Source organism: Aethalodelphis obliquidens, unplaced genomic scaffold (assembly GCF_003676395.1).
Source record: "Aethalodelphis obliquidens isolate GAN/ISIS:26980383/991018 unplaced genomic scaffold, ASM367639v1 scaffold34, whole genome shotgun sequence".
Lineage (NCBI taxonomy): Eukaryota > Metazoa > Chordata > Mammalia > Artiodactyla > Delphinidae > Aethalodelphis > Aethalodelphis obliquidens.
In genome coordinates this window covers 11,547,780-11,567,037 of record NW_020837978.1, presented here as the reverse complement: position 1 = coordinate 11,567,037, position 19,258 = coordinate 11,547,780, and the positions used below count along the sequence as shown (strand labels likewise).

The 19,258-nt window shown below is 45.2% G+C and overlaps 1 pseudogene; it reads left to right on the top strand.

The window, feature by feature from the left end:
* Positions 1-9,463: 9,463 nt before the first annotated feature.
* Positions 9,464-11,468, top strand: LOC113631609 (ferritin light chain pseudogene; annotated as a pseudogene).
* The last annotated feature ends 7,790 nt before the right edge of the window (positions 11,469-19,258 follow it).

Here is a 19,258-nt window from a genome sequence, read left to right as displayed (position 1 = left end):
GCTGTCTCTTTAATCTGTGTCTCCGAAGACTATAGCAAGGTATCTGGCATATAGGTTCATCAAAAAACTAAATGAAGGTGAAACGGATAATTCGTGGAACCCTAGAACCAGAAAGAAACTTTGGAGACTAAGGACAACATTGCATCCACCCTCCCCAAAACTGAGATCATCTACATCAAGTGCACTGCCCAATTCCTGCACATAGTAAGCATTTAATAAATGTTAGTTCTTGTTCCCTTTCCTCTCATTTTACAGAGAAAGGGATTGAGGTCCACAGAGGTGAGGTAATTGGCTCAGTTAAACAGCTTAGTCACGGAAGAGACAAGCGCCACATCTTCTGGTCCACCGAATCTTTTTCTATAACATGGGAAACGTGGGATGTGGGAATGACCCTTGCCCTCAACAGTGATAGGTTCACAAATAACTTTTTATTATGGGAAGATTCAAACGTACAGAAAAGTAGGGAGGATAGCATTATGAGTCCTATGTACCCATGACTCAGCTCCAACAACTGTCAACGCTTTGTCACTCTTTTTGCATATATAGCCCTCTACGTCTCACCTCTCTCCTCCCCTCCAGAGTATTTAAGGCTAATCCTAAACATCTTATCTAATTCTAACTGTATTTTACATGGAACTCTTTTTCACGGAACTCTTTTTCACGTGTTTCATCTCTAGAAAGGGTCAACTCAGTTGGAAAAGATTTCCACGAGGGAAAAAACCCTCAATTCTTCTACTAAAAGATACTGGAAATCAGCTTCTCAAAACCTCCATGACACTTGCAGACCTTTAGAATCTTGACAAAGTATGCACCCCAAAACAGAAGTAACCTCCGATTTGCCTTAGTCTCTAGAGATCTTCCAATTCATATAATCTGCTGAGTGTTCCTGTCTTTGTGCTATCATTCCCAACCTGTATGAATCATCCTCTGTACCCATCCCCAGTAGCAACCTCTGTGCTTTCCTGTTTCTTTTTTAATAGTTTGTATTATTATTTTTAAATTTAATTTATTTATTTTTGGCTGCATTGGGTCTCCATTGCTGCGCACGGGCTTTCTCTAGCTGCGGCGAGCGGGGCTACTCTTCATCGCGGTGCGCGAGCTTCTCGTTGCAGCAGCTTCTCTTGTGGCGGAGCACGGGCTCTAGGTATGCGGGATTCAGTAGTTGTGGCTCACGGGCTCAGTAGTTGTGGCGCATGGGTTTAGTTGCTCCGCAGCATGTGGGATCTTCCTGGACCAGGGCTCAAACCCGTGTCGCCTGCATTGGCAGGTGGATTCTTAACCACTGCGCCACTAGGGAAGTCCCTGTGCTTTTCTTTGTATAGTTTTACTTCCCCAAATGCCTTTTTTTTTTCCAAAATCTATCAGTCCTTCAAGACCCATTTCAGGAACTCTGACCTAAAACCTTTTTTGGATGGTCTCGCCCTTGGAATGAGATGGCTTTTACAGTCACAGCACAGTCTTAACTATTATTTAATTGTTTCACTTCTATCAGTTTTGCCTCCTTAACAAGATTGCAGGTTCCTTGATGGCAAGGATTCTGTTAAAACATCTTTTTGGTATTTCCTCTCATTCCTTCTGTCCCCATCCCAAGGCCATCGGCAGTGGAGAGCTCATACTAAATTGGTTATGACAGTGTGTTGATTAATCTTTGCGCACTCATATTTTGATAATATAGTCGAATCTATGCAGTGATCTTGCCCGAAACATCAAATTTGAATCTGATCTGCTCTTTTTTTTTTTTAACATCTTTATTGGAGTATAATTGCTTTATAATGGTGTGTCAGTTTCTGCTTTATAACAAAGTGAATCAGCTATACATATACATAATCCCCATATCTCTTCCCTCTTGCATCTCCCTCCCTCCCACCCCCCCCCTCCCACCCCTCTAGGTGGTCACAAAGCACCGAGCTGATCTCCCTGTGCTATGAGGCTGCTTCCCACTAGCTATCTATTTTACATTTGGTAGTGGATATATGTCCACGCCACTCTCTGATCTGCCCTCTTGATCCAACTTCCAGTTTTCAAGAAAACAGAACAGAGGACATCACAGGGATGCAAACGGAAACATCTGCATTGTGGGAAACTTTCTAGGAAAAGTTTCTTCAATACATAAATTGCAGTGGGAAAAAAAGAAATAAAAACAGTTGGAGGGACAACGGATGAGAACTGAAAACCAAGCACAGTCTGTGGACCTTGTGTGGATTCTGATCCAAGCAAACAAACTGAACAAACATATGACATTTATGAGATAATTAAATGCTTAATGGATAGTTTATGATGTGAAGGGTTTTATTTTTAATTTACTATTTGAAAAAAAATTGTGGTAAAATACATAAACAATATAAAATTTACTATTTGAATCATTTTTCGGTTCATTATCCCGTTCAGTGGTGTTGAGTACATTCACATTGTTGTGCTATCTTTGCCTCCATCCATCCACAGAGCTCTTTTCCTCTTGCAGAATTGCAACTGCACCCCATTCCCACCTCCCCTCAACCCCTGGCCACCACCATTCCACTTTTGTCTATGAATTTACTACTCTAAGAACCTCATGTAAGTGGAATGACACAGAATTTGTCCTCTTGTGACTGGCTCGTTTCGCTCGGCACAGTGTCCTCAAGGTTCATCTATGTCGTAGCAGGTGTCAGAAGGGGTTTTCTTTTTTTTAGAGGCAGGAATTGTTTTGTGTTTTGTTAAAAAAAAAAAAAAAAAAGAGTCCTTATCTTTTAGAGATACACACTGAAATATTTATGGATGAAGTGATAGGAAGTCTGGGATTTGTTCCAACATAACCTGGTGGGGGACTTGCTGGGGGTACAGCGGAAATAAAATCAGCTGTAAGTTATTAATTGTTGCAGCTGGGTGATAGGTACATGGGGACCATTATGTCTATTTTGATCTATGTTTGACATTTTTTATAATAAATTCGTTTTTAAAAAGTAGTATCTAGAAGGGAACGTGTGGATCGTTTAACACTTCTGGCCCTCTGTGCCTCTTTCTCAGTGAGGACATTTGTGGTCCAGGCGGGTGATGGCCTCTGTTCTCCGTCGGGCCAGGACCGGAGCCTGTGCACAACCGCTTACAGGGCACTCTGTGCCCAGTGACACACTGCAGAGGGTGCATGTAAATCAGGCATCTCTTAGCGACTCCTGCTGATAGATTGATCTGGCTACACTGTTAGAATCTGGGTAGGTGTTTAGAATCCAGACACAGAGTCAAGGGATTTGTCCTCGTGCTTGTTCCTTGCGTGCACGGATTTATTCAGCATTACCCGGCCGGCCCTTAGGCCTAGAGGGGCCTGTACTGGGGAATGAGAGGAGACCCTCCTGGTGAGCCCCATCTTGGGTTTGTCAACTGTCAGGGGGCCTTCAGCCCGGAGTAGAGGGGAGGGCTGAGGAAAAACAGTCTCATTGTGCTAAGCTGGGTGAGAGGCTGGCTCATCCTGGGGAATAGAAAGTACATTGCTTCCCTCTAGGAGTTGAATTAACTCTTTCAGGCCAATAGAATTAGCTCAGTAATGACTGTCCTGTTGCCTTCAGGTTTTCGCGAATGGAGTTTTTAATGAGCTGCGTCCACCCCATGCTACCCATGCCACAATTCAACAGAATTGACTGGTAAACTCAGCCAACCACAGGTTTGACTAATGTCTTTTTCTCGGAATAGCCCAAGTGTTCTTGTGAAGGGATCAGTTGCTGCCTTCAGAACCGAGAAGGCGCAACCTCATTAGAGGCTGCGGGTAGACGAGCCCTCTAATCTTCATTCATTTCCAGAGCAGGGATTGTAGTTTCTTGTACCACAGCCCATTCACGGGCCTTTTGTGTTCCTATCAAGTCTTAGTTCCTTGTTTCCAATTTGCTATATAATTTCTCTTCAGGCTTGTAGCTTCAGAGAAAAGGAGTAACAGTAAGCAAGTTTTAACTGACAGGTTTTGAAACCTGAAAGTTAAACATCTAGACAGGTTAGCAGCTGCATTGAAAACGCTTTAAAGAAGATTGCAGTTGAATTGATTTCCAGCTTTGCAGGTGGCGGTGTTTATAATTGAACGGCTCTGAAATGCGAAGGAAAGGTCTACTATTATTTGCAAAATATCTCATCTCCACATCCACAACCCCCAGCAGCACAGAAGGTTGGAGAAATAGGAAAAATAAGGATTAGTATTTTTTAATTAAAAGCCATCTTGGGAGGTTTTAAGGACTTCTCCCCACTTTCTTTCAAGCAGAAAAGTAGTGATGTTGCCTGCAACTGGCCTTTTAAAGAAAAGACAAGAGAATTGATACCTAAGTAGGTTGGACAGTGGCTCCATTTGAAAGATAAATTTGCTCTGTGAGACAGAGTGTCTTCAGTACCTTGGAAGAGATAATTAAACCAAACATTAGCCTGGAGTCTTGAAAGGGTTAACTCATCTCTCAAGGCCACTCAGTTTACTTCTAGAGAACACATGTTCCCCTCAGCCACTTCTCCCCCACCCCAGGATGGAGCCCTTTGTTCCCTGGTCCTCCGGTGAGCTGGGGCTGTGCCGCTGGACTCCCCAAAGAATTAAGCACCTTCAGTGTCAAGCTCTCCTTGCGCAGTTACCCCAAGGAGTCTACAGTCTGTTGGATGTTAGCACACAGATTTGTCCTTTGTGGCTGCTGTGTTAGTTAACTCAATAAAACGATCCATCCTTACAGCCGGGAGTGCATCTGCTGTTCCTCAGGGCATCAACTTTGGAGTTAGGCACTCTTGGGTTTGGATCCTGACCCTAACCTTTACTAGCTGGGTGACATAATTTAGAACTCTAAACTTGAGTTCTCTCTCTATAAAATGGGTTTGATAGGGAGCATCTATGGAGGAAGACTCAGTGAGTACTGTCACTCAGGGCCCGGTTCAGGGTGAGTTCTCAATCCTTGTTAGCTTTTGTTACTATTGTTATTATTACGAAGTCCTTACCCGCTGGGCCCTGCCTCCTTCTCCCTCTGATGCAATTCTCCGTAACTTCTCTGTGAGGTCTCTACAGGTTCTCCGCCTATGGTGTTTCCAGCACAGCTTGTGGGTGCGTTTGTTATAGTCCTTTACCATATTGTATTGAAACTGCTTGTTTACCCCACCTTGCTAGTGGTTGTAGGCATTACCGTAATGTACGTATGTGTCTGGCACAGGGTAGGCAATCAGTGAAGTGTAACTTCGTTTTACTTATTAAGTGTCTGGCTCACTAGGCACAGTTTTATTCAACAAATGCTCACTGAATGTCTACTGTAAGCAGCGATCTCATGGAACCCTTACACCAATCCTAGGAAGTTGAGGAACTTCCCTGGTGGTCCAGTGGTAAAGAATCTGCCTTACAATGATAGGGGACGCTGGTTCGATCCTGGGCAGGGAACTAAGATCCCACATGTCCATGCACCACAACTACTGAGCTCGAGCGCCTCAACTAGAGAGCCTTTGAGCTGCAAACTACAGAGCCCATGTGCCCTGGAGCCCATGCGCCACAACTACAGAGAGAAAACCTGCATGCCACAACTAGAGAGAGGCCCACGTACCACAACTAAGATCCAATGCAGCCAAAAAAAAAAAAAAAGCCTAGGAAGTTGATACTATTATCTTCCCTGTTTCACAGCAGAGGAGGGGGTGGCTTGGAGTGGTCAAGTCAGCTTCCCAAAGCCAACTAGAAGGGAATAGGGCTGGGATTCGAACAGAAGATGGTGAGAGCTGGGACCATATGTTCTCTATCTTTGCATTCTTAGAAGCTAGCACAGGACTTCCCTGGTGGTGCAGTGATTAAGAATCTGCCTGCCAGTGCAGGCGACAGGGGTTCGAGCCCTGGTCGGGGAAGATCCCACATGCCGCGGAGCAACTAAGCCCGTGTGCCACAAGTACTGAGCCTGCGCTCTAGAGCCCGCGAGCCACAACTACTGAGCCCGCGCGCCTAGAGCCCGTGCTCTGCAACAAAGAGAAGCCACCGCAATGAGAAACCTGCGCGCCGCAAGGAAGACGCCCCGCAACTAGAGAAAGCCCGCCCGCAGCAATGAAAACCCAACACGGCCAAAAATAAATAAATAAATAAACAAACAAACAAACATATAAAAAAAGAAGCTAGCACAACTCCTAACACCTGGTCAATGCACTGTAAATATTGAGTGGATGAATTGGAGTCAACTGTCGCTCTTTGGCCTACCGAGCTAGAGAGGATGCCAGTGAGTCTTACTTAGTTCAGCTCTCTGGGCTGGTCCTTTGGCTGTTTGTTCTCAGATCCAGGCCTCATAATTCCCCTGATCTGCTCTGGACCTTGCACAAAGGGCTGATCTGCAGAGGCATTTCCCAGACTCCCTTGCCAACTGGCTTCCAACTCAGTTCAGCCAATGCGAGGCTGCCCTGCGGGGAGCCGCAGGGGATGCAGCTTTGGCCAAAGATGCTGCCTAAAACAGAAATGAAGGGGGAAAGTTCTCTGACTTCTCCTTTCCTCCTGCTCCCCAGTCTCCATCCAGTGCCCCCACTGACTGAAAGGGGCTGGGTGCCAGGGGCAAGGGGGCCTGAGAGGTGGAGTTTGGGCGGGTCAGTTCCCCTGTGAGGCAGAACAGAGAGGTAGTGAATAAAGCTGACAACCACCAGGGAAACTGTCCCTCCTTCTTTCTAGGTGAGAATTTCTTCCAATCAGGAACTTGGCTCAGATACATATAGAAGGTCCTAAATTGGGAGAGGTTTTTTGGAAAGGGAAAAGGGCGGGGGGAGCACAGACGTTTCTTCGGGTGTTCTATTATTGGCATACATTTTTTATTTGCTGGCTGATTGGGGCTTGTGGAACAATTCAAAATGTAAAAAAGTCAAAGTGGTATGTGTTTTTAACTTTCACGATTAAAAAAAAAATGCCTTTACCTTGTGACAAATGGCCACTTATCCTGAAGATGCTGTATTCAGTTAAGACTCCCGCTAGGGTGGTCATGGGAACATCGTTCATGAATTTGTGGCAGAATGAGACTCATCAATAGGTTGCTTAGTAAATATAGGTTAAAAGGATACCCAGTATCTGCCTTAAACCCACAAAGGAATATAAATTTGCAGCAAGAGATCAAAACTCTAATGAAGGCAACAGAAGATGGCTTTAAAGACAATTCCCTGTTGCAACTTGATGATGAAAATCAGTCTTAACTGTGCATTTAATTTCTTCTGTGGGTTCAAAGCACATCCTTAAAGTTTCATCCGAAGAAGGTTAATCATGATAGTCTTTGGAGCCTACAAAGCTTCTAAAATTGGGTAGAGTTAGTAAAAGATACTTGTGTGAATAAAAACGTTTTGCTTATTTTAAGTGAGGTGTTTCTTTTTTTTTTTAATTTTAATTAATTAATTTATTTGTTTATTTTTGGCTGTGTTGGGTCCTCATTGCTGCACATGGGCTTTCTCTAGTTGTGGCGAGCAGGGGCTACTCTTTTTTTTTTTTTTTTTTTTTTTGCGGAACGTGGGCCTCTCACTGTTGTGGCCTCTCCCGCCACGGAGCACAGGCTCCGGACGCGCAGGCTCAGCGGCCATGGCTCACGGGCCCAGCTGCTCCGCGTCATGTGGGATCTTCCCGGACCGGGGCACGAACCCATGTCTCCTGCATTGGCAGGCGGACTCCCAACCATTGCGCCACCAGGGAAGCCCGGGAGCTACTCTTTGTTGCAGTGCGCAGGCTTCTCATTGCGGTGGCTGCTCTTGTTGAGGAGCACGGGCTCTAGGCGCCCAGGCTTCAGTAGTTGTGGCGCACAGGCTCAGTAGTTGTGGCTCACGGGCTCTAGAGCGCAGGCTCAGTAGTTGGGGCACACGGGCTTAGTTGCTCCGCAGCATGTGGGATCTTCCCGGACCAGGGCTCCAACCCGTGTCCCCTGCATTGGCAGGTGTATTCTTAACCACTGTGCCACCAGGGAAGCCCAAGGTGTTTCTTAAAAAAAAAAAAAAAAAAAAAAAGAAGAACCTGATAAAATACCATCTTTGTAGAAATCCATGAAGAAACTAATATGGGAAAAAATATGGGATTAGTGAATACAAAGCATTCATTTGTAAAAAATACCTTTCTTACTCTCCACAAAACCCATGTTTCCATAGGAAAATTCCGTGTGAGTAAGGAAAGGAATCATTTTATATAAAAACGAAATAAAGGGGCTTCCCTGGTGGCGCAGTGGCTGAGAGTCCGTCTGCCGATGCAGGGGACATGGGTTCGTGCCCCGGTCCGGGAAGATCCCACATGCCGCGGAGCGGCTGGGCCCGTGAGCCATGGCCGCTGAGCCTGCCCGTCCGGAGCCTCTGCTCCGCAGCGGGAGAGGCCACAACGGTGAGAGGCCCGCGTACCTCAAAAAAAAAAAAAAAAAAGTCAAACTAAGAACCATCTTATAACAGATTGAAACTTTCTGTTAATGTATTGTAGTTTTCTTCAGCTTTAGTCAAAGTCATTTTCTGAATAGAATCTCCTGTTTTGATAGTCTAAAACTCTGTGCATCATTTTAAACTCTACTTCCTAGCACTTATTTTAGCTTGAAGCAAAAGTTGCTAAACTGTGAAGGATCCTAGTAAGATACGGCGTAGCCATCGTAAGCAAGCAATTCTGATTCAGACATTAAGGCTGCAACAGTTTGACCCACACATGTTCTGCCTAATCAGGTAGGTCCCACCGCCACCACCAAGAGGTTGAGGGAGTTTTCTTTCTCATTGTCTAGGCTCTAAGCAACGGCAATAAGAAGTGCAAACAAGTATTCAGCAGTGGATCTGTTTTTGATACCCTATCCAAGTCACCAAGTGTGTGCATTTGCTTGGAGAATGGCACACTCTGCGGCGGGCCCTTGCACATTTATACTCGTGCAGGGCCTTAATGGGAAACATTTGAGTCTGGTTGCAAAGATTCGCTCAGTGTGAAATCTGTTCCTAACACAATGGTCAGATTGAAAGGAGTTTCATTACATGGCTGGGCATTTCTTTTTTCTTTGGGGAATAGAAAAGGTGAACGCAATACTTGCCAGTTTAAAGTTACCACAAAACTTCATAATCTTAACCTCAAAATCAACTCCTAAATTTATACAGAGAACCAGAGGCCTTGGGCTGGCTGCAACTGCCTGTTTGATCTTGGTTAAGTTCCAAAAAGCCAGGGAGAGTTCAAAGCAAGGCCAGGGGCAAGTCCACACTGTAATCCACGTCCCCTTTTCCTTCCGTCTGTAATCTCCCTCTCCATCCTCCGGTATGAACTACAGTAGATATCCATTTCAATAACCCTAGACACCGTAGATTCTAGAACAATGAGGAACACATCTTTCCTTATTGATACTGACAGACCCTTTGGTCAGCAAATGTCCCTCAACAGATGTTAGAGAATGTGGTTATAAACCAAAAAGGTATCTGTTACAACTTTTAAGGCTGTTTTATTTCTAGCTCTGTAAATTCCACTGGATAAGGTTTAATTTTTTTCACCCCTTTTTCTTCAGAAAGCCCTCTTGAGGGTTTAGGACACAGGAAAGCAGTTATGGCGTAAATAAGATGCTGCCTCTGCTTTTGCATTAGCCACCCCTCCTCCATCTTCCCACAAAGAAAAAGAGAACTGAAAGGACAGTTACGAAGCCGTACCAATAATAAAGCAGGAACGAGTTCTTCAAATTCATCATTCGAGTTACTGTATTTGGAAATTGAATAATGCCATTTTTTCCAATCTAAGCACGCTGGATGTTATTTCATTCGAATCATACTGTTGGAAGATGGTTTTAGATTATTTTAACTCTGGTTAAAGAATACATCCATTGATATCAAAAAGAATTGAATTGTACCCTGACTTTGAGGTGAATGACTGCCTGAGTACTGACCTAGTCTGAAATTCACTTCCTATCAAATGGGCCACCCGGCATAAGTGACTTCAGCTTAAAATTCCTAATGAGGCCACAAGCATTGGCATAAATACATGAAAGTGGAGACTTAACAATGTACGATAATGTCTTCTTTCCCAAGATTTATTCCCTATAACATAAACACCTATGACAAATGAACAATGAAAGAGAGGAGTGAAAGGGACAGAAATAGTATGCTGACACAGGTGATAGTGATGACGGTTGTGTGTGGCTTTGCTCCCAAGTCACCCAGAGCCCAAGTGAGTCCTCTACCTTCTGAGATAAACATTCCTAATGTCCCACTTTTGCACCCCTGTCCCCCAGTCCTGGGAAGGAGAGCCGTTCTGTTCATATTTTCCTTGCAGAGCTCCTAAGTACTGCACGAAAATGTGCAGGGCAGAGTGCCAGATGTCTGATAATGTAAAATCAGGGGAAGGCTTGAGTGTCATGGCATGTATATATATATCCCTCGGAAAATGCAATCTGCCATATCTTTCTCACCCCACATGTTTTGTTTTTGTTTTTTGCAATGTGCTGTTGACATTCCTCCATTGAGAAGGTATGTTCCCTACCTTTGAACTTGAGAAAATCTTTGTAGCTGCCTCGACAAATACAATGCAGTGGAAGTGACAGTGTTTGACCTCTGAGGCAAGGTCACAAAAGGCCACGTGGCTTCTGTGTGGCTCCCTGTCTCTCAGGATGCTCACCTTGGCAACCCAGCCACCACACTGTGAGGAAGCCCTGGCCACTTGGAGAAGCCACTTGCAGGTGTCCCAGTCGCAGCCTTAGCTCAGAGGTGGTCCTAGGCAGGGGGAGGGGGGAAGGAGGGCTTAGGCTGGCGGGGGTGGGGGTGGCGGAGACGGAGGGGGCCGGAAGTGACTATACTGCTGCTCACTAACTGACCTGAGGAATATTGAGTTTCCGACAGGTCACGCGGCAGGCCTGCGGATCTGTCTCTTGCTTCAACAGTGTTTAGAATGAACGTACCAAGGGATACCCCTTGTTCCAGCCTCCGACCGCCCTCCAGCTTTTTTTTCAGTTGCAACCTTTGGAATCAGCCACTCAGCTACCCTCGGCCACTGGAACCAACCAACACCAGTTTTTGAGGTTAACTCCTTATTACCAATCAACCCTGAGCTCCCAGATTCATCAGAATTATTCTACCAAGGTAGAGGTTGCCTGGTCAACTTGCATCTGCAGGCCTTCTATACCTACCTCTCTCCGGGCTTCTATTTCGACCACGACAATGGGGCTCTTCAGAGTGTGGGCCACTTTTTCCGTGAATTGGCCAAGGAGAAGCGCCAAGGCACTGAACGTCTCTCAAAAATACAAAACCAGTGCAGCGACCGTGCCCTCTTCCAGGACGTGCGGAAGCCATCTCAAGATGAGTGGGGTGAAACCCAGGACGCTATGGAAGCCGCCATTCTCATGGAGAAGGACCCGAACCAGGCCCTTTTCGATCTGCATGCCCTGGGCTCTGCCCGCACAGACCCTCACCTCTGAGACTTCCTGGAGAGCGGCTTCCTGTATGCGCAGGTGAAACTCATCAAGAAGATGGGTGACCACCTGACCAACCTCCGCAGGCTGGCTGGTCCTCAGGCTGGGCGGGGCCAGTAGCTCTTTGAAAGGCTCACCCTCAGGCATGACTAGGAGCCTCTGAAACCCAGCGGCCTGTGGTCAGAAGGCCTGAAGCCTTCTCTGCAGCCACTAGGCAGCTTTTAACTACCCTGGAGCCCTCCCCCAAGCCTTGGAACAAATGGAAATGAAGCTTTTGGCAGCCAAAAAAAAAAAAAGGAATATTGAGTTTCCCATTTGTGCCGGGCAGTGTTGTAGAAGCTGGGCTACAGCTATGAGAAAAACAGACAAAAATAGCCCCCTTCTCAGCTCCTTCTGTAGACTCTGTGAATCTAACTTCCTGAGCCTTCCACAACTGGGAGAACCAAGCTCAGATTTTATATAATCCTGACCAAGTTTTGTAATTACAGTGAACACATGTCATAGGATTTTTTTTTTCTTTGAAATAGAGTTCCCCTTTGTTACAGATGAATAAAAAAGGCCTAGGGAGGTTGACGGTGATTCGCCTTCATCTGACTCTTGGGGATGACAGCTAAGTCATCTTCGCTCCTTATGTTTTGCTATTTCCATAGAACAACCAGGGTCTGCTTCCCCATAGATAGCCGGTTATGATTAGTTACTTACACAGCAGACACTCCTGTCCAGGAGGCGCTTGGGTGGGAAATGGAGAAGATTCCTGCCCCCTTTCCTCACCTCAGCTGGGTGAGGGGCCCCTCCCTGTCGCACAGCACCCTGCATCCCCGCCCCCCCCCACCCCCCCTGCGCTGTTCTTTCCGCTCTTAGAGTGCTCACTGTGGATGGATGTCCTTTGAGGGTAGGGAGAGTGTGAGCCTCCTTTCTAGAGCCACAGTGCCTAGTAGAGGTCTAGGTGCAGAATAAGTGAGCAGTGAAAGTTTGGGGAATGTAGAATGAACGAACACAGGGTGGTACCACCCCTGACTCCATTCGCCGTTGGTATCCTGTGCTACGTTTTCTTGGCCGCCCCTGCTCTGGGAAATAGGGAAATGCAGGAACTAGCTCCTCCTTCAGGGAAAGATTTGCTGCTCAGCTGCAGGGAGTGTGGTCAGAAGAAAGCCCTCAGCTGTCAGCTCTTCCAGAGTCTGCTTTATCTGCAGAGAGCCACCTTGCGCAAGGTCATGCCATATTCTGGATCCCATGACTTAATAGAAGAGGATATAAAGTAGCTATTTTGGCCCAATGGGGGACAACTCAGATGGGTACTATTTTACTCTAAAACTCCCTGCCTTGTAAACTGAAACTTTATTTGGCCCCCTCTGCCCATTCCTTCTTCCCATCTTCCTTTCATAGGTGCTGGTCCTAAAATAAACATTTTATACCCCAGACTCCATCTCAGCATCTGCCTCTGGGGAACCCAGCCTGCAATGACTTTCTCTTGCCTTTGGTTGTAAGACTCTTACCTTTGGTCAACTTGGCTATTCACCGAGTTAACAATGTTTGTTTTGTGAAGGTCTTAAAGTATTCAATTCTGATTATGGCTCAGGAGACAACTGACAGCTCCAGACGAAGGCTGGGTTTAATATCCAAGGAGTGCTCACTTGGAAGGGTTGGTAATGCCTTTCGCATTGCTGCTTAGAAACATATATTCAGCTGAAATTAGACATTTTTATGAAATCGCTGCATCAACTGATAATACCCAGGCTGTAGATTTTCTTTTTTTCTTGTTTAGCTTCAGCTGACAGATACCAGTTTCACACCAAAGATTCCCTGCCCTCTGGAATTTTGCTCCCTCAGGTCCTAGGTGCCTTTTTACCTCTCTGATGCCCTCAAACAGACTCTTCTTCCCCATCTCCATTTTCTTCAATTGTTCTTAGGGGGAGTGTTAGTCTGTTACAAATTAATCTGCCACAGCTAGAGGCAGAATTGTCCAGGATCACCTTCCTTTCAACTCCTTAATCTTAACTAACAGAAGTGATTTGAAAGAGTAGATGTTATCTTTTGTAGAGAAGAGGAACTAAGATCAAAAGGTTTTTAGAGGAAAAAAATGTAAGATTGAGCAGGTTCTGGAGAAGCATGCGTTGCTTTTTCAATCAGAATTGTATTCCTTAGATTCATCCTTTTTTTAAAAAAAGAATTATTTGTTTATTTATTTGGCTGTGCCCCATCTTAGATGTGGCACACAGGATCTTCGTTGTGGTGTGCGGGATCTCTCTCTTTTTTTTTTTTTTTTAGTTGCGGCATGCGGGATCTTAGTTGTGGCATGCGGGATCTAGTTCCCTGACCAGGGATTGAACCCAGGCCCCCTGCATTGGGAGCTCGGAGTCCTCCCCTCTGGACCACCAGGGAAGTCCCCCTTAGATTCATCCTTAATTAGGAAAATGTGACTTTCATTTACCCATAAACACATTCAAGTTTCAATTCTTCCTGGTATTAGTTTTTGTTTCCTTATGTTAGTTTTCTCAATTCTACCACTGTAATTGTACTTAACAGAGAGTTATCATAAGTTAAATTTTTGAGTTAAACTCACTCCTTTGTTCTGAAAAAACTTTAAATCTCAAGTTAACTCTCAATTATTTACAGTAAAATGTAAGGGGAATTTGTATTCATAATTCAAATCAATGAATAATTGAAAATTTTTATCTTTGGCTTCAGATGCTGGTCATATTCTGCTTGTTAAAGATTCATCTTCTGGGTAATATTTTACTTAAACAAATATATTGACTTTTAAATCTATATTTCTTGGCTAAGCAACCTTTCCTTTTTATCCGTGTGTGTCAGAGTTAGCATGTACTTTTAAGATTTTGTACATCCTTCATCAGTTGTATGGCATTCCATTGTCTTCTATAAGGTACTCCACAACAATTATTACGGTAATTGGAGTCCTTTGTAAATATTGATGTTTTCGGCTGTGCATACAGTTAAATTTTCTTTTCCTCCTTTCTGTCTATAATAGATAATAACAATACTTTGAGTCTCCATTGTGTTTGTTTCATATTCAAGGAATAGAAGAGATTCCACAGTCACAGTGCCAAACCCCTGATGGCTAGTTGGTGAAGATCTCTACTTTCTAGGTAGAGATGAGGCAATGCTCAGAGGGGAGGAAAAACCAAACAAAGGAAGAGAAAGCCTCTCTGAGCAGATTAGAGCAAAATTCAGGTCTATTGACAAATGCTGCTGGAAGAATGACCTTCCCCCCAAGCACCTGCTGGGATTCTGTGCCTTTGAGAAGGATTTGGAACAAAAGCGATTCAGTTAGGTGTTCAAGAGAACACTTTAGCTGGTCAACCAAGGCAGCCTTGCTCCACTGGATCTGACTCTTGCCAAGACCTTTATTTTCTTAATCTGAAGACACTATGATTTTCTGATTTGTACTCAATTTATGTCTAGTTGGTTGGTGGTTCGTCCATTAATTAATTCATTCAGGGATTTCAGACCTACTCTGCGTGGGCACCACCCATTTGCCAGTGCTCTGTCATATACAGCATATAGGGTCTTCCCTTTTTATTTTTTATATTTTTGCGATACGCGGGCCTCTCACTCTTGTGGCCTCTCCCGTTGCGGATCACAAGCTCCGGACGCACAGGCTCAACGGCCATGGCTCATGGGTCCAGCCGCTCCGCGGCACGCGGGATTCTCCGGGACCAGGGCACGAACCCGTGTCCCCTGCATCGGCAGGCGGACTCTCAACCACTGCGCCACCAGGGAAGCCCAGGGTCTTCCCTTTTTAAAACCCACCACTCCCCTGCCTTCCTCCTCCCTTCCTTGACCAGTCCCACATTTTCTCACTGGCACCCCATCAGATCCTAGGGGAAAAGACTAATGATGACTCAAGAAAGGAAAGGGAAGCTCACTCCCGAAGCTACTTCAACGGCTCTTGGTTCTCCAGCCTCTGTTCTGATTTGTGTTTTAGTTCACAAGCTCCCCTACCTTTTCTGTTGAAGGACCCAGGATATATTACCTAATTTTTCTTTGCAAAGTAGATGAGTTTCACTTTGGACCTTCAATGCTTACCTTTAATACCTAAACTGTATTTGGCCTTGTCATTCCATACAGAGACAAAGTGAATGAAGAGAAAGGAATTGGAGGAGAAATGTTTTTGTTCTTCGTTTCTTATTGCTGTAAGCAGTGAAGAGCGTTAGAAAACTTCCAAGGGACTCTATACTTCAGAGACAGGAGGTTAGGGAGAAGTTATTGGACCATATCGTATTCCGTAGCTGACTAGGGAGACGAGAGACTTTGGTCATAGGAACAGATGGTGGTGATGGGATAGGAGGTCTAGGGCTAATCCTGGGACCATCAGAAGAAAATAAAAGGCTTATGGAGTACCATCTGTACCAGCTCGCACATGCATGATCTAATTTCGTGTTTCCAAATGTCTTCCTTGGAACACTAGTCCCAGGAGATGTTCTACAAGAAAAGGGGCCTGGATTTAAATACGTTTGGGAAAAGCTTTAAATCACATTCCTGTCTGAAGATGTCCTGCAGTAAGAAATCAGTTGAATCTCTCCCCCTCATCTCATTAGCGGGATTGCTGTATGAAAAGGTATGTGCATTTACAATGTTGGTAGATACTGCCAATTCGCCTACATATGAGACCTTATTGTGATCCAGCATTTTCCTATTTTGATAACACTTATTAATATCCTATAGAGCTTATGTTCCAGAAAACACAGGTTTGGTATACTGGTCAATTTTTTTTTTTTTAATTTATTATTTTTGGCTGCGTTGGGTCTTCGTTGCTGTGCACGGGCTTTCTCTAGTTGCGGTGAACGGGGGCTACTCTTCGTTGTGGTGTGTGGGCTTCTCGTTGCGGTGGCTTCTCTTGTTGCAGAGCACGGGCTCTAGGCACGCGGGCTTCAGTAGTTATGGCACGCGGGCTCAGTAGTTGTGGCGCACGGGCTTAGTTGCTCCGCGGCTTGTGGGATCTTCCCAGACCAGGGCTCGAACCTGTGTACCCTGCATTGGCAGGCGGATTCTTAACCACTGCGCCACCAGGGAAGTCCCACTGGTCAATTTTTAATCTTCCAACTTGTATACAGTGTATATTACTGTCCTTTTTCTACAGATGAGGATCTGAGGCTTAGACACTTGACCACTACTTATGAGGTTGACTCTCTCTCTACTCCCAACCTACTGGATACCCACCCTCTCCACCCTACCCTGGTGCAGATTCCAACAGAGGCTGTATTTGCAGAAGCACTGACTCCTACTGCTGGGGATTGAACTCTGGACATTCTCCTCTGGAAGAATTGTGCAGTGCACAGTGGTTAGATTTCTACGGTCTTTTTAGGACAGTGCTTTATATTTCTGGTAGGTTATTAGCTATTGCGGTTTTCCCCTGTGATTCGAACTTGCTATATATAGCAGAGTTTTAATGATAGTGATCATAATAACCACCATAATTTATTGAGCATCTACTGTATGCAAGGCACTTAAAACATATCATTATTTGTCACAACAATCCTGCACTAGAGAGATACTTCTAAGAGGGTATGCTCATCTTCATTTGAGGCTCTGAAGGGTTGTGACTTGACCAAGGTTACATGGAACCCAGATTTGCTCGGTTTTGTCTGACTTCTCTGAATCATACTGCCTTTTTGTTGAAAATGTATTTTGAGCCCCTACCAATAACAAATGTTTAGAACACACCTGGTTGCATAATTTGACGTTACCCTGATCCCAAATCTCATTGACAATGACTGGCTGCCTTTGTCTCCAGATATGACTCTTTTTTATCCCTGTTTGCCCACCCATTGATGAAGGTCTGCTTTGCTTTAAACACAGTTAAGCTATGAGATTATATGTTCTTATCCTTCACTCCCTGTTATCCCCTGACGCTTTCCCTCTCTTTTTTCTTGTCCCTCTGTTCTTCTCTTTCTTCTTTCATTTTTTACAAGACTGGTGAGGTTTGGTCTTCTCCCAGAATGTAACACCTTTGCCTTCTGCCCTGTTGGGCACCAAACAAAAGACCTTGCAAAGTAAATCAAAATGGCAGGAGAAGGTCGGTGATTCTCAATGTTTTCATCCGGCAACGTTCTTCCCCCACCTTTCACCTCCTTATCCCATAACCCAATTTTTCCTGCATCTTCCTTCCCCTCTTACTTTCCCTTCCCCCTGGTAGGGAGGTTTTCCTTCCAAGGGGCAAGGGATAGGGGAGGATGGTAAAGGTAAAGCATAGACCAGGTATGGGAGGGGTGTGAGGTGGGGGACAGTGGGGCCAGGAAGGGAGTGAGCGGAAAGGTCCTTACATTACAGAGAGGGCTGAGGATATGCAACAGAAATCTCAGGGATGGGCAGTGAGGAAGCAGAGGAAAGAGCAACGGAAAGAGGAGACAGAGATTAGAGGGCTGGAGGGAGCCTGCACTAGAGTAAGACCAGGGAGCTGACAGGATCAGGTGGAGGCAGGTGACAACACAGACATTTTGGAGAACAGAAGGGCATTCAGGGAGGAGAGCCAAGGCCACACAGGGTCGACTGCTTTTTTTTTTTTTTTTAAGGATTAAGGATGAATCACTGTTTTCATCAGCATCAGTGCACACGCCATATGTTAGGTGTTGCTGGAGTGGAAAACACGTTGCACTGACAGAACAGGCTCCACGATAGCCTCCCACTCCTCCCTGTTGGAGGCCGGGGAGAGCATCCTGGGGGTTTAGACTCCCCCAGAGGTGACGTAATGCTTCCCAGGCGTCTCTTGGTGCGTGACCTTCACCCCTTCCCTCCTATAAAGTGCAACCCAAACGGATATAAAGTCTGTAAACCTTCCTTGACGGCTCAAAGGTTAGAAGAGAATTGGGGGTTCACTGCACCCCTAACGACAGATCCCATGGTAAAGGCTCAACAAACACTCGGTAATTAGTTACAGAGAAAAGAGGAACAGGATACTAATTTAGGTCAGAGACTCCTCTGAAAATCTGATGAAAGCTACGGACCCTCTCCCCAGAAAAAAGCACGTGTGCCTATACATAACCCGATTTTATTTATAACGTCAGGATGTTCACTAAAGTCCTGAAGCCCAGGCCCAGGGGGCCTATGGACCCCTGGGTAAGAAGCCCTGACTTGGAGTATATGAAATACCTTTGTGTCCACGAATCACGGATCCGACCAAAACCCCGGAGGTAGGGCAGATGCTGCCAGAGGGACAGAGGAGGAGACTAGGTACAGAGGTGGGCGACTTCCTTCCACTTCTGCTACGAGGCAGCGTGGGGCCAAAACTTAGAGCTCTAATGCCAGGCTTGTTCCATTGCCCGCTGAACATTTGCAGCCTGCTGTTAGAAAGACAGACTTTTTATTTTTTTTTATTTTTAAGTTTCTGGTCGTTATTATGGCTTTTAGAAAAGGGAGAAGTGAGATTATACTTCTCTTTATCCTTTGACTGAGCCAATAGCACATTTTCCAGCTCAATTACACATATGGTTGCTGCATCTTTCCCTTTGTCAGAAAAAACCTACCTGTCATGGGGTCCACGTATGATTGGATGACACATGCTGCAGGTCACAGTTAACAGGAACCGCAATGCAACCCGATGTGCTGAAGTCTGGTGCAGCCTCCTGAACCAACACCTGGACCAGGTAACATTCCAGTCACTTGCTAGTCTGAAAACTCTTCTTGTCAAGCAGGGCATCCTTCTCTGCAGCGTTTAATGATAGAACAATGTATGCTGGGAAACGGTAAGCCATGGAAAATGAGTATGATACTGCATGGAAGTTTCCTTTCATCAGATGATAAGCTAGTGTGAGTTAATATATTGTTTTGTTGGGATTTTAACAGGGTTTTTTGGTTTTATTTTTGGCTTTGGAATATCCCTATTATAATATTCTGCATACTCAAATCTCAAGAATTTATCACTAGCGTAGTAGCTCTCAATATATGATGTGCATGAAATTCCCCCTTGGGGAGCTTGTTAGAAA